General features: G+C 42.2%; 39 non-coding genes across 39 annotated transcripts; all 39 read right to left on the bottom strand.

Annotated features, from left to right (window-relative positions):
- Positions 1 to 337: 337 nt before the first annotated feature.
- Positions 338 to 421, bottom strand: TRNAL-UAA (transfer RNA leucine (anticodon UAA)). The gene has a single exon. It is a non-coding gene; the product is annotated as a tRNA-Leu (tRNA).
- Positions 422 to 574: 153 nt separating this feature from the next.
- TRNAL-UAA (transfer RNA leucine (anticodon UAA)) lies at positions 575 to 658 on the bottom strand. Its single transcript has one exon. It is a non-coding gene; the product is annotated as a tRNA-Leu (tRNA).
- A 1,217-nt stretch (positions 659 to 1,875) lies between these two features.
- TRNAL-UAA (transfer RNA leucine (anticodon UAA)) lies at positions 1,876 to 1,959 on the bottom strand. Its single transcript has one exon. It is a non-coding gene; the product is annotated as a tRNA-Leu (tRNA).
- Positions 1,960 to 2,349: 390 nt separating this feature from the next.
- TRNAL-UAA (transfer RNA leucine (anticodon UAA)) lies at positions 2,350 to 2,433 on the bottom strand. Its single transcript has one exon. It is a non-coding gene; the product is annotated as a tRNA-Leu (tRNA).
- A 153-nt stretch (positions 2,434 to 2,586) lies between these two features.
- Positions 2,587 to 2,670, bottom strand: TRNAL-UAA (transfer RNA leucine (anticodon UAA)). Its single transcript has one exon. It is a non-coding gene; the product is annotated as a tRNA-Leu (tRNA).
- Positions 2,671 to 3,060: 390 nt separating this feature from the next.
- TRNAL-UAA (transfer RNA leucine (anticodon UAA)) lies at positions 3,061 to 3,144 on the bottom strand. Its single transcript has one exon. It is a non-coding gene; the product is annotated as a tRNA-Leu (tRNA).
- A 390-nt stretch (positions 3,145 to 3,534) lies between these two features.
- On the bottom strand, positions 3,535 to 3,618 carry TRNAL-UAA (transfer RNA leucine (anticodon UAA)). Its single transcript has one exon. It is a non-coding gene; the product is annotated as a tRNA-Leu (tRNA).
- Positions 3,619 to 3,771: 153 nt separating this feature from the next.
- TRNAL-UAA (transfer RNA leucine (anticodon UAA)) lies at positions 3,772 to 3,855 on the bottom strand. The gene has a single exon. It is a non-coding gene; the product is annotated as a tRNA-Leu (tRNA).
- Positions 3,856 to 4,598: 743 nt separating this feature from the next.
- Positions 4,599 to 4,682, bottom strand: TRNAL-UAA (transfer RNA leucine (anticodon UAA)). Its single transcript has one exon. It is a non-coding gene; the product is annotated as a tRNA-Leu (tRNA).
- A 390-nt stretch (positions 4,683 to 5,072) lies between these two features.
- Positions 5,073 to 5,156, bottom strand: TRNAL-UAA (transfer RNA leucine (anticodon UAA)). The gene has a single exon. It is a non-coding gene; the product is annotated as a tRNA-Leu (tRNA).
- A 153-nt stretch (positions 5,157 to 5,309) lies between these two features.
- Positions 5,310 to 5,393, bottom strand: TRNAL-UAA (transfer RNA leucine (anticodon UAA)). The gene has a single exon. It is a non-coding gene; the product is annotated as a tRNA-Leu (tRNA).
- Positions 5,394 to 5,783: 390 nt separating this feature from the next.
- Positions 5,784 to 5,867, bottom strand: TRNAL-UAA (transfer RNA leucine (anticodon UAA)). The gene has a single exon. It is a non-coding gene; the product is annotated as a tRNA-Leu (tRNA).
- A 390-nt stretch (positions 5,868 to 6,257) lies between these two features.
- On the bottom strand, positions 6,258 to 6,341 carry TRNAL-UAA (transfer RNA leucine (anticodon UAA)). Its single transcript has one exon. It is a non-coding gene; the product is annotated as a tRNA-Leu (tRNA).
- Positions 6,342 to 6,494: 153 nt separating this feature from the next.
- Positions 6,495 to 6,578, bottom strand: TRNAL-UAA (transfer RNA leucine (anticodon UAA)). Its single transcript has one exon. It is a non-coding gene; the product is annotated as a tRNA-Leu (tRNA).
- An 864-nt stretch (positions 6,579 to 7,442) lies between these two features.
- On the bottom strand, positions 7,443 to 7,526 carry TRNAL-UAA (transfer RNA leucine (anticodon UAA)). Its single transcript has one exon. It is a non-coding gene; the product is annotated as a tRNA-Leu (tRNA).
- Positions 7,527 to 8,627: 1,101 nt separating this feature from the next.
- Positions 8,628 to 8,711, bottom strand: TRNAL-UAA (transfer RNA leucine (anticodon UAA)). The gene has a single exon. It is a non-coding gene; the product is annotated as a tRNA-Leu (tRNA).
- A 627-nt stretch (positions 8,712 to 9,338) lies between these two features.
- On the bottom strand, positions 9,339 to 9,422 carry TRNAL-UAA (transfer RNA leucine (anticodon UAA)). The gene has a single exon. It is a non-coding gene; the product is annotated as a tRNA-Leu (tRNA).
- A 390-nt stretch (positions 9,423 to 9,812) lies between these two features.
- Positions 9,813 to 9,896, bottom strand: TRNAL-UAA (transfer RNA leucine (anticodon UAA)). Its single transcript has one exon. It is a non-coding gene; the product is annotated as a tRNA-Leu (tRNA).
- A 153-nt stretch (positions 9,897 to 10,049) lies between these two features.
- TRNAL-UAA (transfer RNA leucine (anticodon UAA)) lies at positions 10,050 to 10,133 on the bottom strand. Its single transcript has one exon. It is a non-coding gene; the product is annotated as a tRNA-Leu (tRNA).
- Positions 10,134 to 10,286: 153 nt separating this feature from the next.
- Positions 10,287 to 10,370, bottom strand: TRNAL-UAA (transfer RNA leucine (anticodon UAA)). Its single transcript has one exon. It is a non-coding gene; the product is annotated as a tRNA-Leu (tRNA).
- Positions 10,371 to 10,523: 153 nt separating this feature from the next.
- Positions 10,524 to 10,607, bottom strand: TRNAL-UAA (transfer RNA leucine (anticodon UAA)). The gene has a single exon. It is a non-coding gene; the product is annotated as a tRNA-Leu (tRNA).
- A 390-nt stretch (positions 10,608 to 10,997) lies between these two features.
- On the bottom strand, positions 10,998 to 11,081 carry TRNAL-UAA (transfer RNA leucine (anticodon UAA)). Its single transcript has one exon. It is a non-coding gene; the product is annotated as a tRNA-Leu (tRNA).
- Positions 11,082 to 11,471: 390 nt separating this feature from the next.
- Positions 11,472 to 11,555, bottom strand: TRNAL-UAA (transfer RNA leucine (anticodon UAA)). The gene has a single exon. It is a non-coding gene; the product is annotated as a tRNA-Leu (tRNA).
- Positions 11,556 to 11,708: 153 nt separating this feature from the next.
- Positions 11,709 to 11,792, bottom strand: TRNAL-UAA (transfer RNA leucine (anticodon UAA)). Its single transcript has one exon. It is a non-coding gene; the product is annotated as a tRNA-Leu (tRNA).
- Positions 11,793 to 12,419: 627 nt separating this feature from the next.
- On the bottom strand, positions 12,420 to 12,503 carry TRNAL-UAA (transfer RNA leucine (anticodon UAA)). Its single transcript has one exon. It is a non-coding gene; the product is annotated as a tRNA-Leu (tRNA).
- A 390-nt stretch (positions 12,504 to 12,893) lies between these two features.
- Positions 12,894 to 12,977, bottom strand: TRNAL-UAA (transfer RNA leucine (anticodon UAA)). Its single transcript has one exon. It is a non-coding gene; the product is annotated as a tRNA-Leu (tRNA).
- Positions 12,978 to 13,604: 627 nt separating this feature from the next.
- TRNAL-UAA (transfer RNA leucine (anticodon UAA)) lies at positions 13,605 to 13,688 on the bottom strand. The gene has a single exon. It is a non-coding gene; the product is annotated as a tRNA-Leu (tRNA).
- Positions 13,689 to 14,078: 390 nt separating this feature from the next.
- TRNAL-UAA (transfer RNA leucine (anticodon UAA)) lies at positions 14,079 to 14,162 on the bottom strand. The gene has a single exon. It is a non-coding gene; the product is annotated as a tRNA-Leu (tRNA).
- Positions 14,163 to 14,789: 627 nt separating this feature from the next.
- Positions 14,790 to 14,873, bottom strand: TRNAL-UAA (transfer RNA leucine (anticodon UAA)). Its single transcript has one exon. It is a non-coding gene; the product is annotated as a tRNA-Leu (tRNA).
- A 153-nt stretch (positions 14,874 to 15,026) lies between these two features.
- TRNAL-UAA (transfer RNA leucine (anticodon UAA)) lies at positions 15,027 to 15,110 on the bottom strand. The gene has a single exon. It is a non-coding gene; the product is annotated as a tRNA-Leu (tRNA).
- Positions 15,111 to 15,500: 390 nt separating this feature from the next.
- Positions 15,501 to 15,584, bottom strand: TRNAL-UAA (transfer RNA leucine (anticodon UAA)). The gene has a single exon. It is a non-coding gene; the product is annotated as a tRNA-Leu (tRNA).
- Positions 15,585 to 15,737: 153 nt separating this feature from the next.
- TRNAL-UAA (transfer RNA leucine (anticodon UAA)) lies at positions 15,738 to 15,821 on the bottom strand. Its single transcript has one exon. It is a non-coding gene; the product is annotated as a tRNA-Leu (tRNA).
- Positions 15,822 to 15,974: 153 nt separating this feature from the next.
- TRNAL-UAA (transfer RNA leucine (anticodon UAA)) lies at positions 15,975 to 16,058 on the bottom strand. The gene has a single exon. It is a non-coding gene; the product is annotated as a tRNA-Leu (tRNA).
- A 390-nt stretch (positions 16,059 to 16,448) lies between these two features.
- TRNAL-UAA (transfer RNA leucine (anticodon UAA)) lies at positions 16,449 to 16,532 on the bottom strand. The gene has a single exon. It is a non-coding gene; the product is annotated as a tRNA-Leu (tRNA).
- A 390-nt stretch (positions 16,533 to 16,922) lies between these two features.
- On the bottom strand, positions 16,923 to 17,006 carry TRNAL-UAA (transfer RNA leucine (anticodon UAA)). The gene has a single exon. It is a non-coding gene; the product is annotated as a tRNA-Leu (tRNA).
- A 390-nt stretch (positions 17,007 to 17,396) lies between these two features.
- On the bottom strand, positions 17,397 to 17,480 carry TRNAL-UAA (transfer RNA leucine (anticodon UAA)). The gene has a single exon. It is a non-coding gene; the product is annotated as a tRNA-Leu (tRNA).
- A 153-nt stretch (positions 17,481 to 17,633) lies between these two features.
- Positions 17,634 to 17,717, bottom strand: TRNAL-UAA (transfer RNA leucine (anticodon UAA)). The gene has a single exon. It is a non-coding gene; the product is annotated as a tRNA-Leu (tRNA).
- Positions 17,718 to 18,344: 627 nt separating this feature from the next.
- TRNAL-UAA (transfer RNA leucine (anticodon UAA)) lies at positions 18,345 to 18,428 on the bottom strand. Its single transcript has one exon. It is a non-coding gene; the product is annotated as a tRNA-Leu (tRNA).
- A 390-nt stretch (positions 18,429 to 18,818) lies between these two features.
- TRNAL-UAA (transfer RNA leucine (anticodon UAA)) lies at positions 18,819 to 18,902 on the bottom strand. The gene has a single exon. It is a non-coding gene; the product is annotated as a tRNA-Leu (tRNA).
- Between the last annotated feature and the right edge of the window lie 347 nt (positions 18,903 to 19,249).

The raw sequence follows: 19,249 nt of genomic DNA, 5'->3' as shown, positions 1-19,249 counted from the left end.
CTCTCGTATCTCTATGCCACATAAAGCCACTCACTTGTTGCCATTCTAGAGAAGCCTTTCCTGAGTATGAGATACAAGTTATTAAAATGAAACAAATCGTTGTCAGAAGTGGGGTTCGAAACCACGCCCTCATACGAGGATCAGAGCTTAAATCTGACGCCTTAGACCACTCGGCCATCCTGACACGATTTTAAACGTTTTCCTTGAAAATGAAGCTATAGTACAACACCAAAATACCTCTCGTATCTCTATGCCACATAAAGCCACTCGTTTGTTGCCATACTAGAGAAGCCTTTCCTGAGTATGAGATACAAGTTATTAGAATGAAACAAATCGTTGTCAGAAGTGGGGTTCGAACCCACGCCCTCATACGAGGATCAGAGCTTAAATCTGACGCCTTAGACCACTCGGCCATCCTGACACGATTTTAAACGTTTTCCTTGAAAATGAAGCTATAGTACAACACGAAAATACCTCTCGTATCTCTATGCCACATAAAGCCACTCACTTGTTGCCATTCTAGAGAAGCCTTTCCTGAGTATGAGATACAAGTTATTAGAATGAAACAAATCGTTGTCAGAAGTGGGGTTCGAACCCACGCCCTCATACGAGGATCAGAGCTTAAATCTGACGCCTTAGACCACTCGGCCATCCTGACACGCTTTTAAACGTTTTCCTTGAAAATGAAGCTATAGTACAACACCAAAATACCTCTCGTATCTCTAAGCCACATAAACCCACTCACTTGTTGCCATACTAGAAAAGTCTTTCCTGAGTATGAGATACAAGTTATTAAAATGAAACAAATCGTTGTCAGAAGTGGGGTTCGAACACACGCCCTCATACGAGGATCAGAGCTTAAATCTGACGCCTTAGACCACTCGGCCATCCTGACACGCTTATAAACGTTTTCCTTGAAAATGAAGCTATAGTACAACACCAAAATACCTCTCGTATCTCTGTGCCACATAAAGCCACTCACTTGTTGCCATACTAGAGAAGCCTTTCCTGAGTATGAGATACAAGTTATTAGAATGAAACAAATCGTTGTCAGAAGTGGGGTTCGAACCCACGCCCTCATACGAGGATCAGAGCTTAAATCTTACGCCTTAGACCACTCGGCCATCCTGACACGATTTTAAACGTTTTCCTTGAAAATGAAGCTATAGTACAACACGAAAATACCTCTCGTATCTCTATGCCACATAAAGCCACTCACTTGTTGCCATTCTAGAGAAGCCTTTCCTGAGTATGAGATACAAGTTATTAAAATGAAACAAATCGTTGTCAGAAGTGGGGTTCGAAACCACGCCCTCATACGAGGATCAGAGCTTAAATCTGACGCCTTAGACCACTCGGCCATCCTGACACGCTTTTAAACGTTTTCCTTGAAAATGAAGCTATAGTACAACACCAAAATACCTCTCGTATCTCTATGCCACATAAAGCCACTCACTTGTTACCATACTAGAAAAGTCTTTCCTGAGTATGAGATACAAGTTATTAAAATGAAACAAATCGTTGTCAGAAGTGGGGTTCGAACACACGCCCTCATACGAGGATCTGAGCTTAAATCTTACGCCTTAGACCACTCGGCCATCCTGACACGCTTTTAAACGTTTTCCTTGAAAATGAAGCTATAGTACAACACGAAAATACCTCTCGTATCTCTATGCCACATAAAGCCACTCACTTGTTGCCATTCTAGAGAAGCCTTTCCTGAGTATGAGATACAAGTTATTAAAATGAAACAAATCGTTGTCAGAAGTGGGGTTTGAAACCACGCCCTCATACGAGGATCAGAGCTTAAATCTGCCATACTAGAGAAGCCTTTCCTGAGTATGAGATACAAGTTATTAGAATGAAACAAATCGTTGTCAGAAGTGGGGTTCGAACCCACGCCCTCATACGAGGATCAGAGCTTAAATCTGACGCCTTAGACCACTCGGCCATCCTGACACGATTTTAAACGTTTTCCTTGAAAATGAAGCTATAGTACAACACGAAAATACCTCTCGTATCTCTATGCCACATAAAGCCACTCACTTGTTGCCATTCTAGAGAAGCCTTTCCTGAGTATGAGATACAAGTTATTAAAATGAAACAAATCGTTGTCAGAAGTGGGGTTCGAAACCACGCCCTCATACGAGGATCAGAGCTTAAATCTGACGCCTTAGACCACTCGGCCATCCTGACACGCTTATAAACGATCTCCTTGAAAATGAAGCTATAGTACAACACCAAAATACCTCTCGTATCTCTATGCCACATAAAGCCACTCGTTTGTTGCCATACTAGAGAAGCCTTTCCTGAGTATGAGATACAAGTTATTAGAATGAAACAAATCGTTGTCAGAAGTGGGGTTCGAACCCACGCCCTCATACGAGGATCAGAGCTTAAATCTGACGCCTTAGACCACTCGGCCATCCTGACACGATTTTATACGTTTTCCTTGAAAATGAAGCTATAGTACAACACCAAAATACCTCTCGTATCTCTATGCCACATAAACCCACTCACTTGTTGCCATACTAGAAAAGCCTTTCCTGAGTATGAGATACAAGTTATTAAAATGAAACAAATCGTTGTCAGAAGTGGGGTTCGAACCCACGCCCTCATACGAGGATCAGAGCTTAAATCTGACGCCTTAGACCACTCGGCCATCCTTACACGCATTTAAACGTTTTCCTTGAAAATGAAGCTATAGTACAACACCAAAATACCTCTCGTATCTCTATGCCACATAAAGCCACTCACTTGTTGCCATACTAGAAAAGCCTTTCCTGAGTATGAGATACAAATTATTAATATGAAACAAAACGGTGTCAGAAGTGGGGTTCGAACCCACGCCCTCATACGAGGATCAGAGCTTAAATCTGACGCCGTAGACCACTTGACCATCCTGACACGCTTTTTAATGTTTTCCTTGAAAATGAAGCTATAGTACAACACCAAAATACCGCTCGTATATCTATGCTTCATAAAGCCACTCACTTGTTGCCCTACTAGAGAAGCCTTGCCTGAGTATGAGATACAAGTTATTAAAATGAAACAAATCGTTGTCAGAAGTGGGGTTCGAACCCACGCCCTCATACGAGGATCAGACCTTAAATCTGACGCCTTAGACCACTCGGCCATCCTGACACGATTTTAAACGTTTTCCTTGAAAATGAAGCTATAGTACAACACGAAAATACCTCTCGTATCTCTATGCCACATAAAGCCACTCACTTGTTGCCATTCTAGAGAAGCCTTTCCTGAGTATGAGATACAAGTTATTAAAATGAAACAAATCGTTGTCAGAAGTGGGGTTCGAAACCATGCCCTCATACGAGGATCAGAGCTTAAATCTGACGCCTTAGACCACTCGGCCATCCTGACACGCTTATAAACGATCTCCTTGAAAATGAAGCTATAGTACAACACCAAAATACCTCTCGTATCTCTATGCCACATAAAGCCACTCGTTTGTTGCCATACTAGAGAAGCCTTTCCTGAGTATGAGATACAAGTTATTAGAATGAAACAAATCGTTGTCAGAAGTGGGGTTCGAACCCACGCCCTCATACGAGGATCAGAGCTTAAATCTGACGCCTTAGACCACTCGGCCATCCTGACACGATTTTAAACGTTTTCCTTGAAAATGAAGCTATAGTACAACACGAAAATACCTCTCGTATCTCTATGCCACATAAAGCCACTCACTTGTTGCCATTCTAGAGAAGCCTTTCCTGAGTATGAGATACAAGTTATTAGAATGAAACAAATCGTTGTCAGAAGTGGGGTTCGAACCCACGCCCTCATACGAGGATCAGAGCTTAAATCTGACGCCTTAGACCACTCGGCCATCCTGACACGCTTTTAAACGTTTTCCTTGAAAATGAAGCTATAGTACAACACCAAAATACCTCTCGTATCTCTAAGCCACATAAACCCACTCACTTGTTGCCATACTAGAAAAGTCTTTCCTGAGTATGAGATACAAGTTATTAAAATGAAACAAATCGTTGTCAGAAGTGGGGTTCGAACACACGCCCTCATACGAGGATCAGAGCTTAAATCTGACGCCTTAGACCACTCGGCCATCCTGACACGCTTATAAACGTTTTCCTTGAAAATGAAGCTATAGTACAACACCAAAATACCTCTCGTATCTCTGTGCCACATAAAGCCACTCACTTGTTACCATACTAGAAAAGTCTTTCCTGAGTATGAGATACAAGTTATTAAAATGAAACAAATCGTTGTCAGAAGTGGGGTTCGAACACACGCCCTCATACGAGGATCAGAGCTTAAATCTTACGCCTTAGACCACTCGGCCATCCTGACACGCTTTTAAACGTTTTCCTTGAAAATGAAGCTATAGTACAACACGAAAATACCTCTCGTATCTCTATGCCACATAAAGCCACTCACTTGTTGCCATTCTAGAGAAGCCTTTCCTGAGTATGAGATACAAGTTATTAAAATGAAACAAATCGTTGTCAGAAGTGGGGTTTGAAACCACGCCCTCATACGAGGATCAGAGCTTAAATCTGCCATACTAGAGAAGCCTTTCCTGAGTATGAGATACAAGTTATTAGAATGAAACAAATCGTTGTCAGAAGTGGGGTTCGAACCCACGCCCTCATACGAGGATCAGAGCTTAAATCTGACGCCTTAGACCACTCGGCCATCCTGACACGATTTTAAACGTTTTCCTTGAAAATGAAGCTATAGTACAACACGAAAATACCTCTCGTATCTCTATGCCACATAAAGCCACTCACTTGTTGCCATTCTAGAGAAGCCTTTCCTGAGTATGAGATACAAGTTATTAAAATGAAACAAATCGTTGTCAGAAGTGGGGTTCGAAACCACGCCCTCATACGAGGATCAGAGCTTAAATCTGACGCCTTAGACCACTCGGCCATCCTGACACGCTTATAAACGATCTCCTTGAAAATGAAGCTATAGTACAACACCAAAATACCTCTCGTATCTCTATGCCACATAAAGCCACTCGTTTGTTGCCATACTAGAGAAGCCTTTCCTGAGTATGAGATACAAGTTATTAGAATGAAACAAATCGTTGTCAGAAGTGGGGTTCGAACCCACGCCCTCATACGAGGATCAGAGCTTAAATCTGACGCCTTAGACCACTCGGCCATCCTGACACGATTTTAAACGTTTTCCTTGAAAATGAAGCTATAGTACAACACCAAAATACCTCTCGTATCTCTATGCCACATAAACCCACTCACTTGTTGCCATACTAGAAAAGCCTTTCCTGAGTATGAGATACAAGTTATTAAAATGAAACAAATCGTTGTCAGAAGTGGGGTTCGAACCCACGCCCTCATACGAGGATCAGAGCTTAAATCTGACGCCTTAGACCACTCGGCCATCCTTACACGCTTTTAAACGTTTTCCTTGAAAATGAAGCTATAGTACAACACCAAAATACCTCTCGTATCTCTATGCCACATAAAGCCACTCACTTGTTGCCATACTAGAAAAGCCTTTCCTGAGTATGAGATACAAATTATTAATATGAAACAAAACGGTGTCAGAAGTGGGGTTCGAACCCACGCCCTCATACGAGGATCAGAGCTTAAATCTGACGCCGTAGACCACTTGACCATCCTGACACGCTTTTTAATGTTTTCCTTGAAAATGAAGCTATAGTACAACACCAAAATACCGCTCGTATATCTATGCTTCATAAAGCCACTCACTTGTTGCCCTACTAGAGAAGCCTTGCCTGAGTATGAGATACAAGTTATTAAAATGAAACAAATCGTTGTCAGAAGTGGGGTTCGAACCCACGCCCTCATACGAGGATCAGACCTTAAATCTGACGCCTTAGACCACTCGGCCATCCTGACACGATTTTAAACGTTTTCCTTGAAAATGAAGCTATAGTACAACACGAAAATACCTCTCGTATCTCTATGCCACATAAAGCCACTCACTTGTTGCCATTCTAGAGAAGCCTTTCCTGAGTATGAGATACAAGTTATTAAAATGAAACAAATCGTTGTCAGAAGTGGGGTTCGAAACCATGCCCTCATACGAGGATCAGAGCTTAAATCTGACGCCTTAGACCACTCGGCCATCCTGACACGCTTATAAACGATCTCCTTGAAAATGAAGCTATAGTACAACACCAAAATACCTCTCGTATCTCTATGCCACATAAAGCCACTCGTTTGTTGCCATACTAGAGAAGCCTTTCCTGAGTATGAGATACAAGTTATTAGAATGAAACAAATCGTTGTCAGAAGTGGGGTTCGAACCCACGCCCTCATACGAGGATCAGAGCTTAAATCTGACGCCTTAGACCACTCGGCCATCCTGACACGATTTTAAACGTTTTCCTTGAAAATGAAGCTATAGTACAACACGAAAATACCTCTCGTATCTCTATGCCACATAAAGCCACTCACTTGTTGCCATTCTAGAGAAGCCTTTCCTGAGTATGAGATACAAGTTATTAGAATGAAACAAATCGTTGTCAGAAGTGGGGTTCGAACCCACGCCCTCATACGAGGATCAGAGCTTAAATCTGACGCCTTAGACCACTCGGCCATCCTGACACGCTTTTAAACGTTTTCCTTGAAAATGAAGCTATAGTACAACACCAAAATACCTCTCGTATCTCTAAGCCACATAAACCCACTCACTTGTTGCCATACTAGAAAAGTCTTTCCTGAGTATGAGATACAAGTTATTAAAATGAAACAAATCGTTGTCAGAAGTGGGGTTCGAACACACGCCCTCATACGAGGATCAGAGCTTAAATCTGACGCCTTAGACCACTCGGCCATCCTGACACGCTTATAAACGTTTTCCTTGAAAATGAAGCTATAGTACAACACCAAAATACCTCTCGTATCTCTGTGCCACATAAAGCCACTCACTTGTTGCCATACTAGAAAAGCCTTTCCTGAGTATGAGATACAAGTTATTAGAATGAAACAAATCGTTGTCAGAAGTGGGGTTCGAACCCACGCCCTCATACGAGGATCAGAGCTTAAATCTTACGCCTTAGACCACTCGGCCATCCTGACACGATTTTAAACGTTTTCCTTGAAAATGAAGCTATAGTACAACACGAAAATACCTCTCGTATCTCTATGCCACATAAAGCCACTCACTTGTTGCCATTCTAGAGAAGCCTTTCCTGAGTATGAGATACAAGTTATTAAAATGAAACAAATCGTTGTCAGAAGTGGGGTTCGAAACCACGCCCTCATACGAGGATCAGAGCTTAAATCTGACGCATTAGACCACTCGGCCATCCTGACACGCTTATAAACGATCTCCTTGAAAATGAAGCTATAGTACAACACCAAAATACCTCTCGTATCTCTATGCCACATAAAGCCACTCGTTTGTTGCCATACTAGAGAAGCCTTTCCTGAGTATGAGATACAAATTATTAATATGAAACAAAACGGTGTCAGAAGTGGGGTTCGAACCCACGCCCTCATACGAGGATCAGAGCTTAAATCTGACGCCTTAGACCACTCGGCCATCCTGACACGCTTTTAAACGTTTTCCTTGAAAATGAAGCTATAGTACAACACCAAAATACCTCTCGTATCTCTAAGCCACATAAACCCACTCACTTGTTGCCATACTAGAAAAGTCTTTCCTGAGTATGAGAAACAAGTTATTAAAATGAAACAAATCGTTGTCAGAAGTGGGGTTCAAACCCACACCCTCATACGAGGGTCAGAGCTTAAATCTTACGCCTTAGACCACTCGGCCATCCTGACACGATTTTAAACGTTTTCCTTGAAAATGAAGCTATAGTACAACACGAAAATACCTCTCGTATCTCTATGCCACATAAACCCACTCACTTGTTGCCATAATAGTAAAGCCTTTCCTGAGTATGAGATACAAGTTATTAAAATGAAACAAATCGTTGTCAGAAGTGGGGTTCGCACCCACGCCCTCATACGAGGATCAGACCTTAAATGTGACGGCTTAGACCACTCGGCCATCCTGACACGCTTATAAACGATCTCCTTGAAAATGAAGCTATAGTACAACACCAAAATACCTCTCGTATCTCTGTGCCACATAAAGCCACTCGTTTGTTGCCATACTAGAGAAGCCTTTCCTGAGTATGAGATACAAGTTATTAGAATGAAACAAATCGTTGTCAGAAGTGGGGTTCGAACACACGCCCTCATACGAGGATCAGAGCTTAAATCTTACGCCTTAGACCACTCGGCCATCCTGACACGATTTTAAACGTTTTCCTTGAAAATGAAGCTATAGTACAACACGAAAATACCTCTCGTATCTCTAAGCCACATAAAGCCACTCACTTGTTGCCATTCTAGAGAAGCCTTTCCTGAGTATGAGATACAAGTTATTAAAATGAAACAAATCGTTGTCAGAAGTGGGGTTCGAAACCACGCCCTCATACGAGGATCAGAGCTTAAATGTGACGGCTTAGACCACTCGGCCATCCTGACACGCTTATAAACGATCTCCTTGAAAATGAAGCTATAGTACAACACCAAAATACCTCTCGTATCTCTGTGCCACATAAAGCCACTCGTTTGTTGCCATACTAGAGAAGCCTTTCCTGAGTATGAGATACAAGTTATTAGAATGAAACAAATCGTTGTCAGAAGTGGGGTTCGAACCCACGCCCTCATACGAGGATCAGAGCTTAAATCTGACGCCTTAGACCACTCGGCCATCCTGACACGCTTTTAAACGTTTTCCTTGAAAATGAAGCTATAGAACAACACCAAAATACCTCTCGTATCTCTAAGCCACATAAACCCACTCACTTGTTGCCATACTAGAAAAGCCTTTCCTGAGTATGAGATACAAGTTATTAAAATGAAACAAATCGTTGTCAGAAGTGGGGTTCGAACCCACGCCCTCATACGAGGATCAGAGCTTAAATCTTACGCCTTAGACCACTCGGCCATCCTGACACGATTTTAAACGTTTTCCTTGAAAATGAAGCTATAGTACAACACGAAAATACCTCTCGTATCTCTATGCCACATAAAGCCACTCACTTGTTGCCATTCTAGAGAAGCCTTTCCTGAGTATGAGATACAAGTTATTAAAATGAAACAAATCGTTGTCAGAAGTGGGGTTCGAAACCACGCCCTCATACGAGGATCAGAGCTTAAATCTGACGCCTTAGACCACTCGGCCATCCTGACACGCTTATAAAGGATCTCCTTGAAAATGAAGCTATAGTACAACACCAAAATACCTCTCGTATCTCTATGCCACATAAAGCCACTCGTTTGTTGCCATACTAGAGAAGCCTTTCCTGAGTATGAGATACAAGTTATTAGAATGAAACAAATCGTTGTCAGAAGTGGGGTTCGAACCCACGCCCTCATACGAGGATCAGAGCTTAAATCTGACGCCTTAGACCACTCGGCCATCCTGACACGATTTTAAACGTTTTCCTTGAAAATGAAGCTATAGTACAACACGAAAATACCTCTCGTATCTCTATGCCACATAAAGCCACTCACTTGTTGCCATTCTAGAGAAGCCTTTCCTGAGTATGAGATACAAGTTATTAAAATGAAACAAATCGTTGTCAGAAGTGGGGTTCGAAACCACGCCCTCATACGAGGATCAGAGCTTAAATCTGACGCCTTAGACCACTCGGCCATCCTGACACGCTTATAAACGATCTCCTTGAAAATGAAGCTATAGTACAACACCAAAATACCTCTCGTATCTCTATGCCACATAAAGCCACTCGTTTGTTGCCATACTAGAGAAGCCTTTCCTGAGTATGAGATACAAGTTATTAGAATGAAACAAATCGTTGTCAGAAGTGGGGTTCGAACCCACGCCCTCATACGAGGATCAGAGCTTAAATCTGACGCCTTAGACCACTCGGCCATCCTGACACGATTTTAAACGTTTTCCTTGAAAATGAAGCTATAGTACAACACCAAAATACCTCTCGTATCTCTATGCCACATAAACCCACTCACTTGTTGCCATACTAGAAAAGCCTTTCCTGAGTATGAGATACAAGTTATTAAAATGAAACAAATCGTTGTCAGAAGTGGGGTTCGAACCCACGCCCTCATACGAGGATCAGAGCTTAAATCTGACGCCTTAGACCACTCGGCCATCCTTACACGCTTTTAAACGTTTTCCTTGAAAATGAAGCTATAGTACAACACCAAAATACCTCTCGTATCTCTATGCCACATAAAGCCACTCACTTGTTGCCATACTAGAAAAGCCTTTCCTGAGTATGAGATACAAATTATTAATATGAAACAAAACGGTGTCAGAAGTGGGGTTCGAACCCACGCCCTCATACGAGGATCAGAGCTTAAATCTGACGCCTTAGACCACTTGACCATCCTGACACGCTTTTTAATGTTTTCCTTGAAAATGAAGCTATAGTACAACACCAAAATACCGCTCGTATATCTATGCTTCATAAAGCCACTCACTTGTTGCCCTACTAGAGAAGCCTTGCCTGAGTATGAGATACAAGTTATTAAAATGAAACAAATCGTTGTCAGAAGTGGGGTTCGAACCCACGCCCTCATACGAGGATCAGAGCTTAAATTTGACGCCTTAGACCACTCGGCCATCCTGACACGATTTTAAACGTTTTCCTTGAAAATGAAGCTATAGTACAACACGAAAATACCTCTCGTATCTCTATGCCACATAAAGCCACTCACTTGTTGCCATTCTAGAGAAGCCTTTCCTGAGTATGAGATACAAGTTATTAAAATGAAACAAATCGTTGTCAGAAGTGGGGTTCGAAACCACGCCCTCATACGAGGATCAGAGCTTAAATCTGACGCCTTAGACCACTCGGCCATCCTGACACGCTTATAAACGATCTCCTTGAAAATGAACCTATAGTACAACACCAAAATACCTCTCGTATCTCTATGCTTCATAAAGCCACTCACTTGTTGCCCTACTAGAGAAGCCTTGCCTGAGTATGAGATACAAGTTATTAAAATGAAACAAATCGTTGTCAGAAGTGGGGTTCGAACCCACGCCCTCATACGAGGATCAGAGCTTAAATTTGACGCCTTAGACCACTCGGCCATCCTGACACGATTTTAAACGTTTTCCTTGAAAATGAAGCTATAGTACAACACGAAAATACCTCTCGTATCTCTATGCCACATAAAGCCACTCACTTGTTGCCATTCTAGAGAAGCCTTTCCTGAGTATGAGATACAAGTTATTAAAATGAAACAAATCGTTGTCAGAAGTGGGGTTCGAAACCACGCCCTCATACGAGGATCAGAGCTTAAATCTGACGCCTTAGACCACTCGGCCATCCTGACACGCTTATAAACGATCTCCTTGAAAATGAAGCTATAGTACAACACCAAAATACCTCTCGTATCTCTATGCCACATAAAGCCACTCGTTTGTTGCCATACTAGAGAAGCCTTTCCTGAGTATGAGATACAAGTTATTAGAATGAAACAAATCGTTGTCAGAAGTGGGGTTCGAACCCACGCCCTCATACGAGGATCAGAGCTTAAATCTGACGCCTTAGACCACTCGGCCATCCTGACACGATTTTAAACGTTTTCCTTGAAAATGAAGCTATAGTACAACACGAAAATACCTCTCGTATCTCTATGCCACATAAAGCCACTCACTTGTTGCCATTCTAGAGAAGCCTTTTCTGAGTATGAGATACAAGTTATTAGAATGAAACAAATCGTTGTCAGAAGTGGGGTTCGAACCCACGCCCTCATACGAGGATCAGAGCTTAAATCTGACGCCTTAGACCACTCGGCCATCCTGACACGCTTTTAAACGTTTTCCTTGAAAATGAAGCTATAGTACAACACCAAAATATCTCTCGTATCTCTAAGCCACATAAACCCACTCACTTGTTGCCATACTAGAAAAGCCTTTCCTGAGTATGAGATACAAGTTATTAAAATGAAACAAATCGTTGTCAGAAGTGGGGTTCGAACACACGCCCTCATACGACGATCAGAGCTTAAATCTTACGCCTTAGACCACTCGGCCATCCTGACACGATTTTAAACGTTTTCCTTGAAAATGAAGCTATAGTACAACACGAAAACACCTCTCGTATCTCTATGCCACATAAAGCCACTCACTTGTTGCCATTCTAGAGAAGCCTTTCCTGAGTTTGAGATACAAGTTATTAAAATGAAACAAATCGTTGTCAGAAGTGGAGTTCAAACCCACACCCTCATACGAGGATCAGAGCTTAAATCTGACGCCTTAGACCACTCGGCCATCCTGACACGCTTTTAAACGTTTTCCTTGAAAATGAAGTTATAGTACAACACCAAAATACCTCTCGTATCTCTATGCCACATAAAGCCACTCACTTGTTGCCCTACTAGAGAAGCCTTGCCTGAGTATGAGATACAAGTTATTATAATGAAACAAATCGTTGTCAGAAGTGGGGTTCGAACCCACGCCCTCATACGAGGATCAGAGCTTAAATCTGACGCCTTAGACCACTTGACCATCCTGACACGCTTTTTAATGTTTTCCTTGAAATTGAAGCTATAGTACAACACCAAAATACCGCTCGTATATCTATGCTTCATAAAGCCACTCACTTGTTGCCCTACTAGAGAAGCCTTGCCTGAGTATGAGATACAAGTTATTATAATGAAACAAATCGTTGTCAGAAGTGGGGTTCGAACCCACGCCCTCATACGAGGATCAGAGCTTAAATCTTACGCCTTAGACCACTCGGCCATCCTGACAGGATTTTAAACGTTTTCCTTGAAAATGAAGCTATAGTACAACACGAAAATACCTCTCGTATCTCTATGCCACATAAAGCCACTCACTTGTTGCCATTCTTGAGAAGCCTATCCTGAGTATGAGATACAAGTTATTAAAATGAAACAAATCGTTGTCAGAAGTGGGGTTCGAACCCACGCCCTCATACGAGGATCAGAGCTTAAATCTGACGCCTTAGACCACTCGGCCATCCTGACACGATTTTAAACGTTTTCCTTGAAAATGAAGCTATAGTACAACACGAAAATACCTCTCGTATCTCTATGCCACATAAACCCACTCACTTGTTGCCATACTAGAAAAGCCTTTCCTGAGTATGAGATACAAGTTATTAAAATGAAACAAATCGTTGTCAGAAGTGGGGTTCGAACACACGCCCTCATACGACGATCAGAGCTTAAATCTTACGCCTTAGACCACTCGGCCATCCTGACACGATTTTAAACGTTTTCCTTGAAAATGAAGCTATAGTACAACACGAAAACACCTCTCGTATCTCTATGCCACATAAAGCCACTCACTTGTTGCCATTCTAGAGAAGCCTTTCCTGAGTTTGAGATACAAGTTATTAAAATGAAACAAATCGTTGTCAGAAGTGGAGTTCAAACCCACACCCTCATACGAGGATCAGAGCTTAAATCTGACGCCTTAGACCACTCGGCCATCCTGACACGCTTTTAAACGTTTTCCTTGAAAATGAAGTTATAGTACAACACCAAAATACCTCTCGTATCTCTATGCCACATAAAGCCACTCACTTGTTGCCCTACTAGAGGAGCCTTGCCTGAGTATGAGATACAAGTTATTATAATGAAACAAATCGTTGTCAGAAGTGGGGTTCGAACCCACGCCCTCATACGAGGATCAGAGCTTAAATCTGACGCCTTAGACCACTTGACCATCCTGACACGCTTTTTAATGTTTTCCTTGAAATTGAAGCTATAGTACAACACCAAAATACCGCTCGTATATCTATGCTTCATAAAGCCACTCACTTGTTGCCCTACTAGAGAAGCCTTGCCTGAGTATGAGATACAAGTTATTATAATGAAACAAATCGTTGTCAGAAGTGGGGTTCGAACCCACGCCCTCATACGAGGATCAGAGCTTAAATCTTACGCCTTAGACCACTCGGCCATCCTGACAGGATTTTAAACGTTTTCCTTGAAAATGAAGCTATAGTACAACACGAAAATACCTCTCGTATCTCTATGCCACATAAAGCCACTCACTTGTTGCCATTCTTGAGAAGCCTATCCTGAGTATGAGATACAAGTTATTAAAATGAAACAAATCGTTGTCAGAAGTGGGGTTCGAACCCACGCCCTCATACGAGGATCAGAGCTTAAATCTGACGCCTTAGACCACTCGGCCATCCTGACACGCTTTTAAACGTTTTCCTTGAAAATGAAGCTATAGTACAACACCAAAATACCTCTCGTATCTCTATGCCACATAAACCCACTCACTTGTTGCCATACTAGAAAAGCCTTTCCTGAGTATGAGATACAAGTTATTAAAATGAAACAAATCGTTGTCAGAAGTGGGGTTCGAACACACGCCCTCATACGAGGATCAGAGCTTAAATCTTACGCCTTAGACCACTAGGCCATCCTGACACGATTTTAAACGTTTTCCTTGAAAATGAAGCTATAGTACAACACGAAAATACCTCTCGTATCTCTATGCCACATAAAGCCACTCACTTGTTGCCATTCTAGAGAAGCCTTTCCTGAGTATGAGATACAAGTTATTAAAATTAAACAAATCGTTGTCAGAAGTGGGGTTCGAAACCACGACCTCATACGAGGATCAGAGCTTAAATCTGACGCCTTAGACCACTCGGCCATCCTGACACGCTTATAAACGATCTCCTTGAAAATGAAGCTATAGTACAACACCAAAATACCTCTCGTATCTCTAAGCCACATAAAGCCACTCGTTTGTTGCCATACTAGAGAAGCCTTTTCTGAGTATGAGATACAAGTTATTAGAATGAAACAAATCGTTGTCAGAAGTGGGGTTCGAACCCACGCCCTCATACGAGGATCAGAGCTTAAATCTGACGCCTTAGACCACTCGGCCATCCTGACACGCTTATAAACGATCTCCTTGAAAATGAAGCTATAGTACAACACCAAAATACCTCTCGTATCTCTAAGCCACATAAAGCCACTCGTTTGTTGCCATACTAGAGAAGCCTTTTCTGAGTATGAGATACAAGTTATTAGAATGAAACAAATCGTTGTCAGAAGTGGGGTTCGAACCCACGCCCTCATACGAGGATCAGAGCTTAAATCTGACGCCTTAGACCACTCGGCCATCCTGACACGCTTTTAAACGTTTTCCTTGAAAATGAAGCTATAGTACAACACCAAAATATCTCTCGTATCTCTAAGCCACATAAACCCACTCACTTGTTGCCATACTAGAAAAGCCTTTCCTGAGTATGAGATACAAGTTATTAAAATGAAACAAATCGTTGTCAGAAGTGGGGTTCGAACACACGCCCTCATACGACGATCAGAGCTTAAATCTTACGCCTTAGACCACTCGGCCATCCTGACACGATTTTAAACGTTTTCCTTGAAAATGAAGCTATAGTACAACACGAAAACACCTCTCGTATCTCTATGCCACATAAAGCCACTCACTTGTTGCCATTCTAGAGAAGCCTTTCCTGAGTTTGGGATACAAGTTATTAAAATGAAACAAATCGTTGTCAGAAGTGGGGTTCAAACCCACACCCTCATACGAGGATCAGAGCTTAAATCTGACGCCTTAGACCACTCGGCCATCCTGACACGCTTTTAAACGTTTTCCTTGAAAATGAAGCTATAGTACAACACCAAAATACCTCTCGTATCTCTATGCCACATAAACCCACTCACTTGTTGCCATACTAGAAAAGCCTTTCCTGAGTATGAGATACAAGTTATTAAAATGAAACAAATCGTTGTCAGAAGTGGGGTTCGAACCCACGCCCTCATACGAGGATCAGAGCTTAAATCTGACGCCTTAGACCACTCGGCCATCCTTACACGCTTTTAAAAGTTTTCCTTGAAAATGAAGCTATAGTACAACACCAAAATACCTCTCGTATCTCTATGCCACATAAAGCCACTCGTTTGTTGCCATACTAGAGAAGCCTTGCCTGAGTATGAGATACAAGTTATTATAATGAAACAAATCGTTGTCAGAAGTGGGGTTCGAACCCACGCCCTCATACGAGGATCAGAGCTTAAATCTGACGCCTTAGACCACTCGGCCATCCTGACACGCTTTTAAACGTTTTCCTTGAAAATGAAGCTATAGTACAACACCAAAATATCTCTCGTATCTCTAAGCCACATAAACCCACTCACTTGTTGCCATACTAGAAAAGCCTTTCCTGAGTATGAGATACAAGTTATTAAAATGAAACAAATCGTTGTCAGAAGTGGGGTTCGAACACACGCCCTCATACGACGATCAGAGCTTAAATCTTACGCCTTAGACCACTCGGCCATCCTGACACGATTTTAAACGTTTTCCTTGAAAATGAAGCTATAGTACAACACGAAAACACCTCTCGTATCTCTATGCCACAGAAAGCCACTCACTTGTTGCCATTCTAGAGAAGCCTTTCCTGAGTTTGGGATACAAGTTATTAAAATGAAACAAATCGTTGTCAGAAGTGGGGTTCAAACCCACACCCTCATACGAGGATCAGAGCTTAAATCTGACGCCTTAGACCACTCGGCCATCCTGACACGCTTTTAAACGTTTTCCTTGAAAATGAAGCTATAGTACAACACCAAAATACCTCTCGTATCTCTATGCCACATAAACCCACTCACTTGTTGCCATACTAGAAAAGCCTTTCCTGAGTATGAGATACAAGTTATTAAAATGAAACAAATCGTTGTCAGAAGTGGGGTTCGAACCCACGCCCTCATACGAGGATTAGAGCTTAAATCTGACGCCTTAGACCACTCGGCCATCCTTACACGCTTTTAAAAGTTTTCCTTGAAAATGAAGCTATAGTACAACACCAAAATACCTCTCGTATCTCTATGCCACATAAAGCCACTCACTTGTTGCCCTACTAGAGAAGCCTTGCCTGAGTATGAGATACAAGTTATTATAATGAAACAAATCGTTGTCAGAAGTGGGGTTCGAACCCACGCCCTCATACGAGGATCAGAGCTTAAATCTGACGCCTTAGACCACTTGACCATCCTGACACGCTTTTTAATGTTTTCCTTGAAATTGAAGCTATAGTACAACACCAAAATACCGCTCGTATATCTATGCTTCATAAAGCCACTCACTTGTTGCCCTACTAGAGAAGCCTTGCCTGAGTATGAGATACAAGTTATTATAATGAAACAAATCGTTGTCAGAAGTGGGGTTCGAACCCACGCCCTCATACGAGGATCAGAGCTTAAATCTTACGCCTTAGACCACTCGGCCATCCTGACAGGATTTTAAACGTTTTCCTTGAAAATGAAGCTATAGTACAACACGAAAATACCTCTCGTATCTCTATGCCACATAAAGCCACTCACTTGTTGCCATTCTTGAGAAGCCTTTCCTGAGTATGAGATACAAGTTATTAAAATGAAACAAATCGTTGTCAGAAGTGGGGTTCGAACCCACGCCCTCATACGAGGATCAGAGCTTAAATCTGACGCCTTAGACCACTCGGCCATCCTGACACGCTTTTAAACGTTTTCCTTGAAAATGAAGCTATAGTACAACACCAAAATACCTCTCGTATCTCTATGCCACATAAAGCCACTCACTTGTTGCCATACTAGAAAAGCCTTTCCTGAGTATGAGATACAAATTATTAATATGAAACAAAACGGTGTCAGAAGTGGGGTTCGAACCCACGCCCTCATACGAGGATCAGAGCTTAAATCTGACGCCTTAGACCACTCGGCCATCCTGACACGCTTTTGAACGATTTCCTTGAAAATGAAGCTATAGTACAACACCAAAATACCTCCCGAATCTCTATGCCACATAAAGCCACTCACTTCTTGCCATACTAGAAAACCCTTTCCTGAGTATGAGATACAAGTTATTAAAATGAAACAAATCGTTGTCAGAAGTGGGGTTCAAACCAACACCCTCATACGAGGATCTGAGCTTAAATCTGACGCCTTAGACCACTCGGCCATCCTGACACGCTTTTAAACGTTTTCCTTGAAAATGAAGCTATAGTACAACACCACAATACCTCTCGTATCTCTATGCCACATAAACCCACTCACTTGTTGCCATACTAGTAAAGCCTTTCCTGAGTATGAGATACAAGTTATTAAAATGAAACAAATCGTTGTCAGAAGTGGGGTTCGCACCCACGCCCTCATACGAGGATCAGACCTTAAATCTGACGCCTTAGACCACTCGGCCATCCTGACACGCTTTTGAACGATTTCCTTGAAAATGAAGCTATAGTACAACACCAAAATACCTCCCGAATCTCTATGCCACATAAAGCCACTCACTTGTTGCCATACTAGAAAACCCTTTCCTGAGTATGAGATACAAGTTATTAAAATGAAACAAATCGTTGTCAGAAGTGGGGTTCAAACCCACACCCTCATACGAGGATCAGAGCTTAAATCTGACGCCTTAGACCACTCGGCCATCCTGACACGCTTTTAAACGTTTTCCTTGAAAATGAAGCTATAGTACAACACCACAATACCTCTCGTATCTCTATGCCACATAAACCCACTCACTTGTTGCCATACTAGTAAAGCCTTTCCTGAGTATGAGATACAAGTTATTAAAATGAAACAAATCGTTGTCAGAAGTGGGGTTCGCACCCACGCCCTCATACGAGGATCAGACCTTAAATCTGACGCCTTAGACCACTCGGCCATCCTGACACGCTTTTAAACGTTTTCCTTGAAAATGAAGCTATAGTACAACACCAAAATACCTCTCGTATCTCTATGCAACATAAAGCCACTCACTTGTTGCCATACTAGAAAAGCCTTTCCTGAGTATGAGATACAAATTATTAATATGAAACAAAACGGTGTCAGAAGTGGGGTTCGAACCCACGCCCTCATACGAGGATCAGAGCTTAAATCTGACGCCTTAGACCACTCGACCATCCTGACACGTTTTTTACCTCTCGGAGTGACGTATGTCACGGAGAGGTATTACACCGGTCGTGTCTGTCTGTGTGTCTGTCTGTCTGTCAGACCCCACGTGACCGCGTTCGCAGTTTACAAATCGGAGCAAACAAATACCCGATTTCCGGAACGCGTTCGCGGTTCACGGAAATTTGGCCATTCATCTACCAACACCAGTCTTTACTAACTGGCTTCTAAGGACCACAATCTGCTAGTCATTGTCCATCCCACATGGACACTAGTCTGTACTTGCTAGCTTACAAGCACAACCATCTTCTGTTCTTCGTCAATTTCACCTTGACACCAGCTTCTATGCACCACCATCTTCTGTT

The sequence above is a fragment of the Phalangium opilio genome, unplaced genomic scaffold, assembly GCF_054372755.1.
Source record: "Phalangium opilio isolate 3A_F unplaced genomic scaffold, DU_Popi_V2 ptg000090l_1, whole genome shotgun sequence".
NCBI classification, from domain to species: Eukaryota; Metazoa; Arthropoda; class Arachnida; order Opiliones; family Phalangiidae; genus Phalangium; species Phalangium opilio.
The sequence above is the reverse complement of the archived record's forward strand: the minus strand, read 5'-3'. Positions and strand labels throughout refer to the sequence as shown.